This window comes from Aegilops tauschii, chromosome 3, assembly GCF_002575655.3.
Source record: "Aegilops tauschii subsp. strangulata cultivar AL8/78 chromosome 3, Aet v6.0, whole genome shotgun sequence".
In the NCBI taxonomy this organism is placed as follows: domain Eukaryota; kingdom Viridiplantae; phylum Streptophyta; class Magnoliopsida; order Poales; family Poaceae; genus Aegilops; species Aegilops tauschii.
The window spans coordinates 241,686,880-241,705,896 of record NC_053037.3 but is presented as its reverse complement, the minus strand read 5'-3'; the positions used below and the strand labels follow the sequence as shown (position 1 = coordinate 241,705,896).

The 19,017-nt window shown below is 51.8% G+C and overlaps 1 long non-coding RNA gene across 2 annotated transcripts; it reads left to right on the top strand.

Moving 5' to 3' along the window:
- Nucleotides 1-16,376: 16,376 nt before the first annotated feature.
- LOC109737491 (uncharacterized) lies at nt 16,377-17,906 on the top strand. 2 transcript variants are annotated; one of them, XR_012204805.1, is made up of 2 exons: nt 16,377-16,893; nt 17,026-17,906. It is a non-coding gene; the product is annotated as an uncharacterized lncRNA (long non-coding RNA). The 2 variants fall into 2 exon arrangements; XR_012204806.1 differs by having other exon boundaries at nt 16,385-16,893; nt 16,975-17,906.
- The last annotated feature ends 1,111 nt before the right edge of the window (nt 17,907-19,017 follow it).

Sequence of the window (19,017 nt, the reverse complement as noted above, 5' to 3'; positions counted from 1 at the left end):
GCCTGCGCTTGCCTCTTTAGCACCAAAGAGGAAACTGGTACACTGCGCCCGCTAGCGCCCGCCTGGCCTTGGTCGTCACGGGTCACGTCATGTGAACCTCGTGAGGTGCCCCTTTCATAGATATCTCCGCTCCTCGGGAGCCAGCCCAGTGAGGCTACCCCAAGGAGGTCTTAGTGTTGTCCGCCTCGTGAGGGTCTTGAGTTGTCGCTGCCGAAGCTGGGCCGTACCAGGCCATTGGTGGAGCCACGCCTCGGGCCGCAGGCAGGCAAGTCCGGGCACCCCCGGTCCCAGAATGCCGACAGTAGCCCCCGGGCCCAAGGCGCACTCGAACTTGGCTTTGAGGCGAAGCCAAAGGGCAAGTGCAGAGCATCGCGGGCCCCAACCGCCTGCGGCCTTGATTGACGCGTGGCGATTGATGGGACATGGGCGCCTTCGCTTCCCCACACGGCCGCGGCAACCGTTCTCGCCTGACAAAAGGCTGGCGCACACTACAGAGCCTTCATTGCCTTCCTTCGTCTTACTCCAGATCCCCTTCTTCTCGCCCCGAGAGACTCCAGATCCGCTAGGACTCCTCCCCGAGCTTGCCGCCGATGGCGTCCGACAAGCCGAAAGCCACGCGCTCGCCCTCCTGGTCCGAGCCCGCCTTGAGCGTGCCCACGGTCTCGGAGAAGAACCTTGCCGCCGCGCTCCTGGCGACGGCGGGCGACAGCAATGAGGGGGGAGAGACTGCGCTTCAGGTCGGCTCCGCCAAGCCGGAGGCCTCGGGCAGTTCCTTCTATCCCTTCTTCTGGCACAACGTCTTCATGGGGCTGGTCCCTCCTTTCTCTGATATCTTCTATGTTGTCCTCAGCCATTATAATCTCCATGCCCTTCATCTTCATCCCAACTCCATCTTCCTCCTGTCGATCTTCGCCTTTTACTGCGAGGCATTTGTGGGGGTGATGCCGTCCGTGGCGCTGCTTCGCCATTTCTTCTACCTCCTGAACAAGGAGGGCCAGTGCTCCCAGTGCGCCAACTTCGTCGCGGCCAACGAGACCAATGCCATCTCAAGAGCCGGGAAGAAAGTCGAGGTCTTCAGGAACAAGTGGGTCCTGATGGACGCCCAATGCTCCTACCCTCGACTGGCGCTGCCGACGGGGATGCCTACGCCTCACGAGGGATGGCTTAGCGCGAAGCTCGCCGACCCTCGGGCGAAGCAGGTGCTAGCGAAGATGGCAGCCGACCTGAAGCCGGACGACCCAAAGGCGGAAAGGCTGACAGGGGCCATGATTGTCAAGGAGTTTCTGTCGCAGTGCTTGGCTCCGCTCCAGGCGTGCTCGCGCCCCTTGTGGAGGCTCATGGAAGATGAGGCGACCCCCGCCTACGCCCGGACGCCTTGTCTGACGAGGAGCTGGACAAGACCTTCCATTTCTTGGTCGGGGAGGACCTGGGGTACCCGCCTGATACCCATCTTCCGCTATACCGCCGCCCGGACAGAGCGGAGGTTGCCACCACCATGCCTGTCTTCAATGAGCGTGGGCTCGTGCCACCGGCGTCTACTGACGCCCCGGTGGTGTTGTCCTCCGACGATTCCGGTGAGGAGGAGAGGTCTGACTCGGAGGCGACCCGGGAGGGGGCGGGGGAGACTTCTCCTCCGCGTGTAGCAGATCTCCTCCGCACCTTCCCCGACTACGAAAAGGCTAGCGAGCATCCGGTGAGGGAGTGGCCACACCCTGCCGGGGTCACGATGAGGTCCAGGGGCACCCCTCCGAAGAAGCCGCCGGCCGGGGTCTCGAAGAAGAGCAGGTCGGCGTTGATCTCCCGGGGTGATGCCTCTGCTTCTTCGCCAGCCGGCGTAGCTGCGGTCCCAGTTGCCGTCCCCTCATCAGTCCCTAGGGCTCGTGCACCGGTGCCCCAGCCCACGAAGGATTCGGGCCCGGTGCTCCAGAAGAGGATGAGGGAGTACGCCGCTGTGGGCCAGTAAGTGCTCCGTCTTGATCTTGCCGTAGTTTCTTGATGCCTCCCCCTTGTACCGTTAGGCCAAAGCCGGTGGTGAAGAAGAAGAAGGAGATGGCCACGGCCCTCCGGACCCAGCAGCCTACCACGATCGCGCCACCTCTAGTGCGGAGGGACGGGGGCGGCTCCCGTGCTTGAGTGGCCGGGTCGCCCTCGCGAGATTCAGGGACCCGACCTCAGGAGGAGGCGATCTCCATGGCGAAGATGGCTCCGGAGGCGCCCGCTCCCAGCTGGCCTGCTGAGGCTCCGAAGGCTCAGGAGCCCTCGGACTCTTCTACTACCGCCAGCCTGCAGGTCTTGGCGCCGATGCCGCTTCCTCCTCTTCTCATCACGCCGCCGGTCCGTGATCCTTCTGCCTTTCCTGACGTTCTGGAGGAGGCTCTTTCCGCACTGACCCAGCTTCGGGATGACCTTTAAGGTGCCGACCATCGCCTGGCGGCAGGGCATTTGGAGTTGGTCTCAGGGTGGCTGCGATCTGACACGTCTGTCAGGGCGGTCTTGAGCCAGGCCAGAGCAGCCTCGGAGGAAGGCAAGCGGGCCGCTGGCCTGGCCGCTGCTGCCCGTGACGTGGCGCTGAAAGATGCTGAGGCTGCCAGAGAGCGCTATCGGTTGGCGAAGGCTGAGTTGTAGACCATGCGCAATGAGCGCACCGTCGAGGCTCGTTAGCACGAGGCATGGGAGGAGAAGATGAAGGCTCGAGAAGACGCGGTCACAGGTCGCGATGCCGAGCTGGAGCAGTCAGCGTGGGCGCAGGTCGCGGAGCGCAGCCACCTGGAGAAACTGGAGAAGAAGGTGGAGGCGGAGAAGGCCCAGTTGGGGGCCAAGGTGAAGGTTCTTACTGAAGATCGTGTGGCCTTCAAATCCCTTGAGCTGAAGTCCCGCGAGGCGCTGAAGGAGCTCTATGGGAAGGGCTTGAAGAAGCCGTTGGTGACTGACGAGGAAGGCCCCACCGAGCTACTCCCTCAGCTTGTCACAACGCTCGAGGGCGTCGTAGATGGGATCGGCCCCATGGTGGAGGGGAAAGCCCGCGCGCTCTCTGCTTCATCTCTGACGCGTGTCTTCAGTCACCTTAATCTTCGCTACCCCAGCGTCGACCTCGACGCCCTGCTTGAGCCCGTGGACAAGGAGCATTCGAGGCTGCTACCGAAGCCTTGAAGGACCAGGTGGAGGCCCTACTGGAGAAATACCTCGCCATCGACCCTGCGCCCCCGGCTGATGGTGTCGTCGATCCTGCGGCTCCGGCGGACGACACAGGTGATGGCAATGTTTCCGGTGAAGGGGCGCTCCTTGCAGGTGGTAGTAGCGCCCAAGGCTGAAGAGAAGGCTTGTTGGTGGCGCTTCCCTCCACTTTTATTTCCTGCAACATGCACTTATGCTTGGTATTTGGACGAACAATATGTCTTGTAATAACTTGCTAGGATTCCACGATTTCCTCCCCGCTACTTTAGTGTTCTGCGTCGGCAGAGCCTGGCCTCGCGCATGCCTCGGCCGCCATTGGGTCGTCCTGATCACCAGGACGAGACCAAGGGGTGAGGGGCTACATGACCAGTTAGGCTCCTGAGTCGCGATGCTCAGGAGTCCCCCTTGACGTACGAATAGCCCCCGGGAAGGGAATGCAAAAGTAGGCCTTAGCGTTCTGCGTCGGCAGGGTCCGATCCCGCACATGCCTCAGCGGCCTTTGGGTCGTCCGGATTGCCAGGACGAGACCAAGGGGTGAGGGGCTACGTGACCAGTTAGGCTCCTGAGTCGCGATGCTCAGGAGTCCCCTTTGACGTACAAACAGTCCTCCATACCTGTCCTCGCCGAGGTCCTGCCCATGAGGGGCGCGCGACGACCAAGTCCGAGGGACCTGGCGGGGTGGCGTGCGCCAGGCGTGACCTGGGCGCAGCCCCCGTGCCCAGTCCCCTCGCGTGGCTCTCCCGAAGGGAAGCATTGCGATGAGGCCGACACTGAGCCCGGCGGCTCCCTGAGGTTGGTGCGGCCAAGGGACCGCCCTCAGTTGTTTATCACCAGCACGGAACATAGCGCTTCCGCACTTTCATGGGCATAGCCGCTCCTCGACTGTATTGACTACCAGCACGGAGCATGGTGCTTCCACTGGTACGTGGGTGGGGGCCCCTCTGAGTGGAGCCCCCGGGGCGTGTACAGCCCCGCCCTGACACGTGGCTTGCACGGCAAGGATAGACGAGGTGTGTCTGGGCACTTGTGAGCCAGCGCGGGACTCACGAGGCCCTACCTCAAGGCGGGTTGCGCCTGAATTTGATTCTTGACAGCTGAGATGGTCCCGCGAGATGGTTAGACAACCTGCGCCGAATGAATCTCCTGAGGTGATCACATGAGAAGGCCAAACACCAACGACCCCAGGAGATGACATGAACGGGGACGACCCGCCAGACAAAGCTCAGCCGTTGGGTTTATCGACGCTGCAGGGACGGACCCCGAGCAGAGACACCGTGCCCAGTCTTCTCATGCGAAAAATCCTAAGGGAAGACAACCGGCGCGCGGCTCTCATGGCGGCGAGGCACCGGGTCGCGCGCCCTAGCTCATCCGCCCGCGATTAGCTCATGCGAGAACCAAGCACCAAGGACCATGGGAGGTGACGTACACGGGAGCTTGCCCACGTGCCAGAGCACAGCCTCTTGGATTTAGCGACGCTGCAGGGACGACCCGAGCACAAACGCCATGCCGGCCCTTAATCATGAGGCGGTCGTAGGTGGGTTCGCAAGGGCGCACGACGTTCATGGCATCGAAGTGCTGGACTGGCAGGTGATAATCATAAGGTAACTCATGCAAGGAGGCAAGCTGGCTCGGATAAATGCAAGGACGATACATGCCGCAGGGATGGACCCATGCGGCCTGGGGATGATGCGGCCCAAGGGGGGTCCCCAATAGAGTAGCTTTGAAGACACAAAAGGATACACGTCGCAGGGACAAGCCCCGTGCGACTTGGGGATAATACTGCCCGAGGGGCGCCCCCAACTGAATGAATCGGAAAGAGTCACCTGGCACCATTGCTGGAGGGATGTCGAAGCAGCTGAAGACGCATGTTGAAGAAGTTGCTCCTCACGAGTCGCCTGGGTCCTGAGCCTCAGGAGGCTTCGGGGGCCTGGGCGGCTCATGAACAACCGTCGCCATTTCCGCCAGGAGTGCGTGATGCCTGGCCTCCTGAGCCACCAAAACGCTCTGCAGGTGCCGCTAGAAGGTGACAGCCGCATTCGGCAGGCCGAATGGCATGCGAACATGGCTGTGAGGTGGACCCTCGCACCAACCAACGCGCGATGGCTAGAAACGCTCCTAGGATGCAGCCCTGTTGAGCATTGGAATGTCGATGCAGACACGCAGCTCACCGTCCTCGCCAGGACGAGGAGCTGCGCCGGGTGGCGGGCGGCGGTCATCGCGCATGGTTCTCGTATCTTGAAGCTCCTAGGCCGCCTTGGTGATGAACTCCTGAGCACCAGGCACTCCATGCCTTGTGCCCTCATGAGGGAAGCGTGCGGTGAAGCATGCCTCCACGTGGTGCCCGAGCGCCTCCCTCGTGACATTGGCTAGGTCAGAGGCCCTCTAGAAGAGAGCCCCCGAGCCCAGCCTGAGGAGGGCGCCGGGCGCGCCTTCCTATGCGAGAGAGGGAGGCGCCCCATCCGTGGGCGCAGGTCCTGAGGTGGTACCGCTGGAGACACCGCTCTCCTGAGGCTCTTGGCGGAGCAGCTGCTTTTTCTTCTTAGGGACGGCCTCAGGAGGATAAGTGGTGCCTTCACTGTCTGGATCTTCGACCGCCGCAGCCTGGTAGGCGCGCTCGAGAGAGCACACCTCGTCCTTCTCTTCACAGGCGACCGTGGTGACGTCGCAGCTCCCTGGCATCTTGAGGATGTTGTAACCATGATGAGTCACTGCCATGAATTTGGCCAAGGCTGGATACCTGAGGATGGCATTGTACGGAAGGCGAATGTGGGCGACGTCAAAGTCGATGAGCTCGGTGCAGTAGTGGTCGCGCTTGCTGAAGGTGATCGGGAGGCGGATCTGCCTTATCGGGGTGGTGGAGCCGTCGGTCACTCCTGAGAAGGGCTTGGTCGGCTGCAGCTGATCATATGGCACTTGGAGGCGGTCGAACGTATCGATGGAGAGAACGTTGAGTCCTGCACCGCCATCAATGAGGGTCTTGGTGACAAGGACACTGCTGATGATGGGCGAGCAGAGCATCGGGAGGGCGCCGGCAGTTGCCGCGCACTTGAGCTGGTCGGACGAGCTGAAGGTAATGGTGCACTTGGACCACCTGAGTGGGCGCGTGGCCTCGAGCCTGGGGAGGGCCGCGTTCATCTCATGAGCGAACTGCTTGAAGATGCGCTGGGAGGCTAGGGCCTGAGCGCCATCCAAGATGCAGGCGATGGCGCGCGGATCCTGGAAGCCCCCAACCCCCTTGTCCTGGTGATGATCGTCGTTCCTCCTTGGTGGTGGCGGCAGTGGAGGGAGGCCAGCATTGCCCTGAGGGCGGTCCTACGAGGTTGCTCTCTCCAGGCGCCCTCGCGAGGCTCGTCCTGCCAGCGATCCTCACGAGGCCGGTCGCGCCACTCCTGGCGGGGGCCGCGGTCGTCCCAGCGTCCTCCACTTCGACCTCCTCCACGGTCGTAGCCTCGGTCGTTGCCCTCTGGGCGTCGACCAAAGCACCCGTCGTGGATGGCCCTGAGCTCCTGATAGTCGTTGGTGTTGTGGCTGTGCACGTTGTGGAAGGAGCAAAGCAGGCGGTTGGCCTTGGGTGACTCGGGGTGGTCGCAGCCGCGCTTCATCTCTGGTTCCGCCGCGAGCATGGCAGCCCCCTTGCGCTTCACGTCCTTGGTCTTGGCCTTCTTGTCTTCCGGGTCGACAGTTGGAAGCTCGAGGAGGGAGAGGCGTCCCTCCTCAGCTCTCGCGCACTTTGTCTTCATGTTCAACATCTCTAGAGCCATGCATAGGTCCTCGTGTATGGCGAGCTCTTCCTTCATTTGAAGTCGCGGATGCCATCAAAGAACGCGGAGATGATGACTTCATCCGTTACCTTGCGGATCTTGAGGCGAACATTGTTGAAGCGCTGGATGTACTTTTGCAGGGTTTCCCCTGGTTGCTGCTTGATGCGCCGCAGGTCACCTGCGGCCGGTGGGCAGTCGCGAGTGCCCTGGAAATTGGCGACGAAATGCTCGCGCATCTTGCCCCAGGAGGAGATCGACCCCGCAGGCAAGTTCAGGAGCCACGAGCATGCGCCGTCTTTGAAAGCCATGGGAAACCAGTTCGCCATGACTTTCTCATCGCCGTTGGCTGCCTCGATGCACAGCTCATAGAGCTGCAGGAACTCAGCAGGGTCGGGGGTGTCGTCGTAGCGCGGAGGCAGGTCGGGCTTGAACTTCCCGGGCCATATGACGCTGTGCAGCTCAGGAGTGAAGGCGCGGCAGCCCGCTGTAGTCACGATAGCCCATCGTGGAAGTGGAGCCTGGTCTTGGTACCCACGCGCCGCCACTGCAGGCGGCGCGCGGTCTTGACGTGGTGGTGCTGGGAGTGCCGAAGCATCTTCTTGCGGCCGAGGGACCTCCTCGCAGCTTCCTTCTTCATGCGTGTGTGCCCTGCGTGGTGGGTCGCGCCGCGGGGCCGCGCATCTTGGTGCGAGGGCGACGTCTTGACGCGGAGGTGGTGGAGGTGCTCCATGGGCGACGTCGCTCGCAGTAGGAGGCAGACGAGGCAGCGAGAGGGATGGTGTAGGAGAGCCCCCAGCGGCGCTGACGAGCTCGGCGATGCGGTCCAGCCAGTCCTCATAGAGGTTGTCGACGGGGCGGTAGCGCAGGAGCTTGCGTGCCATGAGGAGCGCAGCCTGCGCGTCCGTGGCGAGCGTGGGACGACGAGCCAGCCGGAGTCAGCGACGGGGTGGCGGTGCGTCCGTCCCGCCGCACGGAGGGGTGCAACGACGAAGCTTGCTGCTCGTTCCCCGCCGGGCCGGTGGCGGCTTTGGCCGCAGGTGATGGAGAGCGACGGTGAGGCCCGCCGACGGGTGCCGTCTAGGCGACGTGAGCGTTGAGAGCGGCTCAGCGCTCAGCACGGGCTCGACGAGCATCAGCCATGGAAGCGGTGGAGCGGTGGTGTGTGGATCGACGGAGGAAAAGCTTCGGCGCACCCCTACCTAGCGCGCCAAATGTCGGATTACGGGTTCGGCAGACCCTTGAGAGGTTCGAACTCTGGGGTGCGCACGAAGGACTCTTTCTCCCCAGCCTGCCTACCCAACGATTCCACGGCCTAGCTCGATGAACCCAAAGAACACGAGACATAGGGGTTTAGACTGGTTCGGGCCACTTTGTGGTGTAATACCCTACTCCAGTGTGGTGGTCATTTGCCTCGAGGGCTGAGGATGAACTAGTACAGTGGATGAACAGCCTCCAGAGGAGAGGTTATCTTGAGCTCGATGATCTGGTGGGTGTGAGGATGGAATGGATCCGATCCAAGATGATCTCCCCCCTTCCAACGATGGTGGCTAGTCCTATTTATAGAGGCCTTGGTCCTCTTCCCAAATGTAGGCGGGAAGGGATCCCACAACGGCCAATTTTGAAGGGAGATAACTATTACAAGCTATCCTGACAAAAGTAGTCTTCGCCTGCTAAAGGCTCTGGTGGTGACGCTGCTGTGGGCTCCGCGATGACCTCCGTCTTGCCATCCTGCTGGTCTTTGTCTTGTTGCACCGATATGGAAACCTTTCCCTGATGCCTCGGGACTCCTCGCCTGCGCTTTCCTCTTTAGCACCAAAGTGCGCCCGCTGGCGCCCGCGTGGCCTTGGTCGTCACGGCTCTCATCATGTGAACCTCGCGAGGTGCCCCTTGCATAGATATCTCCGCTCCTTGGGAGCCAACCCAGTGAGGCTACCCCCAGGGAGGTCTTGGTGTCGTCCGCCTCGCGAGGCTTGGCCCCTCGCGAGGGTCTTGAGTTGTCGCTGCCGAAGCTGGGCCGTACCAGGACATTGGTGGAGCCACGCCTCGGGCCGCAGGCAGGCAAGTCTGGGTACCCCTGGTCCCAGAACACCGACAATGACAAATGGAGTGAGTTTATTGATTGTTTTCCTTGTCATTAAGTACATTAAGGGTAAAGATAATGTTGTGGCGGGTGCACTTTCCCGCAAATGCATGCTTGTCACCCAACTTGAATTGAATGTCATTGCCTTTGAGCACATAAAAGACTTGTATGCGCATGATCCTACTTTTGCTATTCCATATGCCTAATGCTTGACGCATACATCTTGGGAACGCTATTACATTAAAGATGATTATCTTATGAGAGCTAACAAACTATGTATCCCCGAGTCTTCTCGTCGTTTGTTACTTTTGCAAGAGGCTCATGGAGGAGGACTTATGGGTCACTTTGGACACCACAAGACATTTGCTACGCTCCCCAAGAACTACTTTTGGCCCAAGATGTTGCACGATCTCTCCCGCTACACCATCTGATGCTCTACATGTCGCAACGCTAAGTCTAAATCTCAATCCCACGGTCTCTATATGCCACTTCCTATTTCGTATCATCTATGGGAAGATATTAGTATGGACTTTGTGCTTGGTTTGCCTAGAACTCAAAAGGGAAAGGATTCCATGTTTGTTGTTGTGGACCATTTCTCTAAGATGGCACACTTTATCCCATGCAACAAGCTAGACAATGCTTCACATGTTGCCAATCTCTTTTCTAGGGCAATTTTGCGTCTCCATGGAGTGCCAAAGAATATTGTCTCGGACCGCAACATCAAGTTCCTAAGCTACTTTTGGAAGACCCTTTGTGCTAGGATCGGAATCAAGATCTTGTTCTCTTCGGCATAGCATCCACAAACCGACGGCCAATCAGAGGTGACAAATCGGACGCTATCGACTCTCCTACGTGTGCTGATAAAGAGGAACATCAAGGAGTCGGAGGAGCGTCTACCCATCACCGATTACGCCTACAACTCTGCAAGACATTCGACTACCGGCAAGTCCCCTTTCGAGGTCGTCTACTACTTCAATCCTTTGTCCCCATTGGACATTCTATCTCTACCACTACAAGAGCGCATCAACATGGACGCGAGTGCACGAGTGTCAGTGTCAAAACCGGCCGATCTCGGGTAGGGGGTCCCGAACTGTGCGTTTGAGCTGTGCATCTGAGGATCGGAGGTAACAGGAGACAAGGGGACATGACGTTTACCCAGGTTTGGGCCCTCTTAATGGAGGTAACACCCTACTTCATGCTTGATTGACTTTGATGAGTATAGGGGTTAAAAGAGTCAATCTACCTCGAGATCGTAATGGCTAAACCCTAGCTGTCTAGCCTATGTGAATTCTGATAGCCTCTACGGACTAAACCCTCCGGTTTATATAGACACCGGAGGGACCTAGGGTTGTACAGAGTCGGTTTATAGAGAAAGGAAACTATACATCCGGACGTCAAGCTCGCCATCCACGCAATGGACAGTCCCATCCGGATACGGGGGAAGGCCTTCTATCTTGTATCTTCACGGCCCATTAGTCTGGCCCATGCTACACAGCCTGGACACCCGAGGACCCCATAATCCAGGACTCCCTTAGTAGCCCCTAAACCAGTCTTTCAATGACGATGTGTTCGGTATGTAGATTGTCTTCGGCATTGCAAGGCGGGTTCCTCCTCCGAATACCTCAAAGCAGTCTTCTGAATAAGAGAACTGTATCCGCCTCTGTATAACAGTTACAACCCTCAGCCACAATACTTAATCAAAATAAGGTATGTCCACTGACAGCTTTTTCAGTGAAACGTTATGTCTGGCCTCTTTATTATTTCGAACCATTTTTTGGCCTCTCGCTTTGCGTTTTGAGGCGCAGCCTCCATTGACAAGTCTTGTCAAAGCAGAGATTGTGTCCCCTTATTGCGGGATTCTCATCAATACGGGTTTGGGTAATCCAACCGCGCCGTTCGCACGACCCCTTGGGAATAGGCGAGTTTTAAGGCTAGCAGGGCAGGCGCTTGATATTCACGGCCTATATAAGCGGATAAAGATCCCTTGTTTTCACCCCACGCCTTCTTCCTTCCTCTGCCTTCCCACCCTTGAGCTCCAGCGCCCAAGCTTCGATCTTTGCCACCGCCACCAACCTTTCACTACAAGAAATATGTCAACTTGCGACCTTCTCTTAGTGACCCCAGCTGAATTGGTCGTAAATCCACGGCCATTTCGCTTGGAAGGGCTCAAACCCTGAGGTTGCCTTACACCAAATGGTCATAAAGCAGACAAGAGTGGTCGATGACCTTATTTCTACCTAATTACGACCAATATAAATGGTCATGAGGTTGTGAACATGGATGCATTGGTACTTATTGCTATGACTGGGCGCCACCTCATTAGTTTTGCCTATGTGTCATGTCCATGTGTCAATTTTTGCCCTAGGTTGTGAGCCCAAAATTCCCAAAAAATTCTCATAAATTCTTTGGATCATATCTTCGTCAAATATGTCAAAAACCTTCCTCGTCTAGTTCAAATATAATTCAAAAAAATTCATTTTCCTATTCTGTTTAGAACAGCACTTTGTGAAGGAAGTTCTATTTATATATTCTTGATTGCCCTAAAAAATGTTGGGCACTCTTTCCTATCCAAATCATTGCCTCGTGACAAAATTTAGCTCCATTTGCTTAGTAAATTTTCCTCGGCGAATTTCTAAAGTTTTTGTTGAGCTAGAAGCTTTGTGAAGGAAGTACTAGCTATGCATATCCTAATGAGTTGAATTTTTTGGCACGTCTTCTATATGCCCATATCATATCTCTCCAAAAAAATTAGCTCCATCTAAAAATCCATGAGAGCTCACCGTCCAATCTTTGTTTCTAGTAATATTTTCAGTTTGTGAAGCAACTATATTTTATATTGCTTTATAATTTCTGAAATTTTACCAGGACATGACCCTTCCCATAGAACCTCCCCCAACCAAATTGTAACCATTCCCCTCAATATTTTTCCCAATTTCTGTTCAGTGGAGAGCATTGTGAAGGAAGTGCCATTTTTATATATCCAAATGGCATGAAATTTGTAAAGTGTCTTCATATGCCCAAATTATCACCCTCCTACAAATTTCATCTCAATCAATTCATCTATGTGAGCCCAACTTCAATTTTTGTTTTCTGTCCAGATTGGCACATTGCAAAGCAAGTGCTATCTATGCCCCTCCTATTGCCCTAAAACATTTTGGTCAATCTTCCATATCCAAATAATTGCCACATGCCAATATTGAGATCTATTTGCCAAGTAAATCTTCCTCGGAAAATTTCCAAAGTTTATGTTTAGCTAGAAGCTTTGTTAAGGAAGTATTAGATAGGAATATCGTAATGAGTTGAATTTTCTCCACATATTCTATATGCCAAATTCGCAGCTCTACACAAATTTTTAGCTCTATCTAACAAACCATGTGAGCTCACCATCGAGTCTTGGTTTCTGGTAATATTTTCAATTTGTGAAGCCACTACATTTTATATTGCTTTTATAATTGCACCCAATTTACCAGCACATTAAACTGACCATAAAAACTCCTTACACCAAATTTCAGCACAATCCAATCATCTATGTAAGTCCAGCTTCAATTTCTATTTTCTGTCCAGATTGGCACATTGCAAAGCAAGTGCTATCTAGACACCTCCTATTGTCCTCAAACTTTTTTTGCCATCTTACATATCCAAATCATTGCCACATTCCAATATTCAGCTTCATTTGCCTGTTAAATCTTCCTCAGCAAATTTCCAAAGTTTATATCCAGAGAGAAGCTTTGTGAAGGAAGTACAAGCTAGGATTATCCAAATGGTATAAATTTTTTACAGTCTTTTACTATGCCCAAATGACCATACTCCACAAAATTTCAAATCAATCCATTTATTCATTTGAGCCCAGCTTCAACATCCATATTTCTGCCCGATGTGGTACTTTGCAAAGCAAGTGCTATCTCAGCTCCTCCATTTGAGCTGAAAATTTGACAAGACAGTCTCCCTACTAGATGATCATCCTCAGCCAAAACTCAGGCCCATTGGCCATGTGAATTTCCCGTACCGCTAATCAAACACTTGGTTGCTAATTCATGTTTGAGCATAGTTCGGTCTCCTCGTGAGATTCTTATGTTGTCATTTTCTTCCTAGCACCTACCTGGGGAGTCACCAACCCACTAGACATGCCTAGGCCTCACAAAACGCATGTCAACGCCAAGGTCACGCGGTGACCACGCGACAGGCATGCGAGTTTACGCGCTTTGGAGTTGGGGTCCTGGGCCACCGTCCAAACCTCGACATATCTCCACCAAACCATGTATTTATGCTTAAATAGATACTGATGTACCTAGAAATAATTTTTAGAAAAGATAAAGAGCAAACTATGAGGCAGCTGAAGTTCAAATTTAACCCGCTTCCTACTGAATCGGCGGAAATTTGTCTTTTTCACCAGAGGTGGATCAAAACTTTTGATACCCAACCATTTTGTCAATTGTGCATTAAATATGGCCTAGTATTTTATAAAATTGATTTGGTCCAAATTTGCAACAATTATTTGGTAGGTTCTTCACAAAAAAACCTCATTTTGGGCACTCAAAAAATGGGAAATGATTTCTTCGTCCAAAGGAAATGAAAACTTTCTTAGACAACATTGTTTGCCATTCCAAGATGCACCCTTGTGCATAATATGAGATCATTTGAACAAACTAAGCCATGAATGTGGCCATAAGATTGATCATTTGGCTTGCAAGCCATGAATCTTCACCCATGATAGCTCATTTCTGAGAACATTTTTTCAAAATAATTGTACTATTACAAGTTTATTATTTTTCCTGGTAACTTGGTCACATGTAATGACACAATCCGAAGGTTTTCCAATTTTTTGATTTTTTTGAATTGTTTATGCCCGTTTCAAAATGTGGTCAAAACGGCGAGAATGACCATTCCTAGCTAGTTGTTGAATCTTGGAATGTTTTGGTGTTTCTCCAATTAAATAGATACTTATGTACCTATAAATGATTTTTGGAAAAAATAAAGAGCAAACTATGAGGCAGCTACACTTCAAATTTGACCCTCTTCCAACTGAATCGATGAAAATTTGTCTTTTTAACGAGAGGTGGATAAAAGCTTTTCACACCCAACCATTTGGTCAATTGTGCATTAAATATGTCCTAGTATTTTAGAAAACTTATTTGGTACAATTTTGCAACAAATATTTGGTAGGTTCTTCACAAAAAAAACTCATTTTGGACACTCGAAAAATGGAAAATGATTTTTTCGTGCAAAGAAAATGAAAAGTTCCTTAGGCAAAATTGTTTGTAATTTCAAGATGCACCCTTGTGCACAATATGAGATCATTTTAACAAACTATGCCATGAATGTGGCCATAAGATTGATCATTTGGCTTGAAACCCAGGAATCTTCACACATGATAGCTCGTCTATGAGAACACTTTTTTTAAAGAATTGTTGTATTAAAAGTTTATTATTTTTCTTGGTAACTTGGTCACATATAATGACACAATGCGAAGGTTTTCCAATTTTTTGAATTTTTCATGTCTGTTTCAAAATGCGGTCGAAACGGCGGGCATGACCGTTCCTAGCTAGTGGTTGAATCTTGGAAACTTTTTGGTGTTTCTCTGATTAAATAGATACTTTTGTACCTAAAAATGATTTTTGGAAAAAATAAATAGCAAACTATGAGGCAGCTGCAGTTCAAATTTGATGTGCTTTCAAATGAGTCGACGAAAATTTGTCTATTTCACGAGAGGTGGATCAAAACTTTTTACACCCAACCATTTTATCAATTGTGCATTAAATATAGCCTAATATTTAATAAAATTGATTTGGTACAATTTTGCAACAAATATATGGTAGATCATTCACAAAAAAAGCCATTTTGGGCACTCGAAAATTGGAATATTGATTTTTCGTGCAAAGAAACTGAAAACTTCCTTAGGCAACATTGTTTGCCATTCCAATATGCACCCTTGTGCATAATATGAGGTCACTTGAACAAACTATGCCATGAATGCTACCATAACATTGATCATTTGGCTTGGAAGCCATGGATCTTCACACATGATAGCTCGTTTCTGAGAACACTTTTAAAAATAATTACTGTATTATAGGTTTATTATTTTTACTGGTAACTTGGCCACATATAATGACACAATGCGAAAGTTTTTTGATTTTTAGATTTTTTTTTGAATTTTTCATGCCCATTTCAAAGTGCGGTCAAAATGGCGGGCATGACCGTTCCTCCCTAGTGGTTGAATCTTGGAAAACTTTTGGTGTTTTTCTGATTAAATAGATACTTATGTACCTAGAAATGATTTTTGGAAAAAATAAAGAGCAAAATATAAGGCAGCTGCAGTTCAAATTTAACCCGCTTCCTACTGAATCGGCGGAAATTTGTCTTTTTCATGAGAGGTGGATCAAAGCTTTTGACACCCAACCATTTGGTCAATTGTGCATTAAATATGGCCTAATGTTTTAGAAAAATGATTTGGTCCAATTTTGCAACAAATATATGGTAGGTCCTTCACAAAAAAAATTTATTTTGGGCACTCAGAAAATGGAAAATAAATTTTTTGTCTAAGGAAAATGAAAACTTCCTTAGACAACAATGTTTGCTATTCCAAGATGCACCCCTGTGCACAATATGAGATCATTTGAACAAACTATGCCATGAATGTGGGCATAAGATTGATCATTTGGCTTGAAAATTTATTATTAAGACATTTACCGTAGTCAAAATTTATTATTTACTAGTCAAAGTTTATTATTTTTCCTATAGACTAGGTCAGATATAATGCCACAATGCGAAAGTTTTATTATTGTTTTGTTTTTTTGAATTTCTTTCAAAATGCTGTCAAAAGGGCTGGTATGACTATAGGTCTTCGGTCACCGGGAAGGTGACGATGGCGACCTCCTCGCTCGCGACCACCTCCTCGATGCCCTGCTCTTCTACGTGCCGAGGTCCTTGCTGGCGGCCTTGCCGGATAAAAATTCAGAGCTTCTTTATTCAGTATCGCCGCCCCCACCCCTAAAGTCGAGACGTCGAATAATCCAAAAACCTAAGCTACTAGGACCTTAAAACCTAAAGCTAAAATGATCGACACACACAGGATCCGACGACCCTCCTCACCACCGACGACCAAGAAGTCACCGGCGGAGGGGAACCGCCGAAAGACGGCGCCAGAAGAGTCGGTTCTCTTAGCCAAAGAGATCCGCACTTTATTTTTAGCCGACTACGACCTACTTAGATGGTCATGGACGTCGCACACATGTACTCTGTTTTGATTGGTTCACAAACATGTCACGCGGATCATGGATCGAGCACCGTCCGATCCACCCGGATCCAATGGCAGCGCTCCCCCCTCACCTTCTCACCCCACCTAGCCCAACAACCCACAGGCCACAGCCCGCACTCCTCCCTCGTCCCCCGCACACCCTAGCAAACCCTAGCGCTCCCCGATCTCTCCCACCTCCCCTCCCCTCGCCGCCACCCACCCCTCCCTCCCTCTCCTCCCTCCCTCCCCCCCGGCAGGATCCAGCGTGCTTCAAGATCCCCACGCTTTGCTCCTCCCTCCCTCCCCTCCGGCAAGATCCAGCATGCAGCCTCCCTCTCCTCGATCCAGATCGACAGGTCCACCACCTACACTTCCGGCGATCCCCAATCCGACGACAGAGACGGCTGCTCCCGCACCGGCCTTCTTCCTTGCCCCAGATGCCGCTGCTCGTCTCCTCTCCGGTGAGTGCAGAGGAGCCACCGCGGTCGAGGCAGCCGTCGGCTGGAGCCCCGCCTCTTCTCCTCTCCGGTCGCCGTGGAGGTCCGCCGCGTCCAACCTCCTCGACGGCGCCCGGAACCCTAGGCGGCCCATCTCTTCCTCCCATGGCCATGGCCATGGCGAGCCTACAAGTTGTGCAGCAGCAGGTCATACCCCTCACCTTCTTCTTCTACCTACCTCTGGTGTTCTTCCTCTCCACAACCACTGATCCAAACATGGTGGGGAAGATATTGATTTCCCAGCCCACCTGACGGCCCGCTCCCCTCGCCCCCGCGCAGATCTTCGAGTACAACGGCTCCGCACCCTGCAGCACCGGTCCGGGACGAGTGCAGCGCTGGTTCGGGCGTCCTGCGCCAACCAGAGCACACCCCAGGTGCTCGACGGAATGCCCGCTGCACCGCCTGGTCTCAACTTTCTTGCCCTTTGCCAAGCTGAGGGAGAGGGCTAGGGTCAGCTCCCCGTCATTTGCTCGGTTGAAATTGCTAGCTATAGTCAATTGCCATTGCCTGTGTATTTGGGTAGTCGATCGTTAGATTTTATTTCTTTAGGGTTGACCAAGACTGGTTCCGTTTCTTGATGGCACCCACTGTTGTTGCTAGTTACTTCACTGTCTGGTGAGATTTTGCTTCTTTACTACAGGGTTAAATAGTCTACTATTTTGTCTGGTCTCTATGTCTCTCAATGACAGCAATCTGAATTGCTGTATTGTGTGCCTTGAAAAGCATGGTTGCAACCATTCCTAATTTTTTGTTCTTGTTCGGTTTGGATTTGGATGCAGTAGGTGCTCTGCTCTTGCGCACGGTGTGTGTCTCCGGCACAGCGATGCTTCTTGAGGCGACCAGCGTGACGGCGGCTATGTATGGCGGCGACCACAAGCTCTCCGATGATCGGCTCCCTCTCCTACCCCTAGTTCTCTTTTCTACTCCTATAGCACTGCTCTGTTTGTTTAGAGCACTAGCAACAGGACTTGTAAAAGCTTACTGATGTAGGAGTAGTGAAAGCTTCATGGTTGATCCTGATTACTGAACATGGGAGATGTATCTTCTTTTGCGTATCAATTACATAGCAGTACGATATAATGGAACAGTCTATGTACTGTTATTTTTAGGTTAGGTTGAAGTGATTGGTAGGCCTTCATTAACAAGCGAGCTTCTTTAAATTTCCGTTGTTATTTGCACTATATTCCATGCACGCCTCATGTGAATCTGTGATCATATCCATAGACCAGTGAATTTATTGCACTATTTGCTTGCTGTGAAGTATCCAGTATTTGTTACATTGTCTTTAAGTAGTAACATTGAGAATGGCAAGGTACATTCTTCAATTGCTGCTCTTTCATTGTACCACGAAATACTAAAGTTTTAACATTGCTACATGTGTTTTTGTCTATATAGAATTGCATTCATTTCCTCTTCTTTCAGTAGTTACATAGCTTAAGGTCTGTGTATTCTTTTGAATAGGATGTATTGTTCTAGGCAGAAGATCTGATTTGCACAAACATAGTTATTTGCGTGCTGCCTGACTTGGTATTTGCTATATCCTGTTGGTTGAATGGATGGTGGTGCCACTACAGTGGTAGTTTATTCAGGTTGCTGTGAGGTTAATCCCTTTGGCAACATTCTTTGAGAATTTTGTAATGCGTCCTTTGGGGTGCTGATACACTACCACGCAAGTTCTATGGTATGCGAGTTCCTGTTGTTGCTGCAAGCATTTATACAATACGTCATGTGCAGGGAGCTCTGCATCTGAGTCTCGGCCGTCCTCCACAGCAAGGAGCTGGGCCAAGGGAGCAAGCAGCGCTGCTGGTTCCTTAAGGCCGGATTGAGAATTTTTCCTATTTTGTGTTCTTCCTGTATGTCCAGTTTCGCATTGCTGGTGTTTCATGTCATATTCATCAATCCTGCTCACATGCCTTATGGTTGAGTAACTTGATTAGTATTGAGGCCACTGTCCTGTCTCAGTAAACTGTTTATTTTTTCAGTAGCAAATAAATAAATAAAGTAAATCTACTATATCTTGGTATTCCAGAATTTCGGTGCCTCACGGAAGTTGCTTTATGTCCTGCTTTAGCTTGGAAACCAGATGATTTGTTGTTTGTTCTCATTTCTTAAGTTTGAAATGTTTCAAACTCTCGTGTGCCCCCATCCTTGACTAGATATGTATGCACCTTAGTAGTAATAAATACATTGGTCATGTAAATATCATTGGGAACTATATCTGCGTCCATATGTTCTTGCCAGCATTAAATGTTGTAAGTAGAGGTTAGAAAT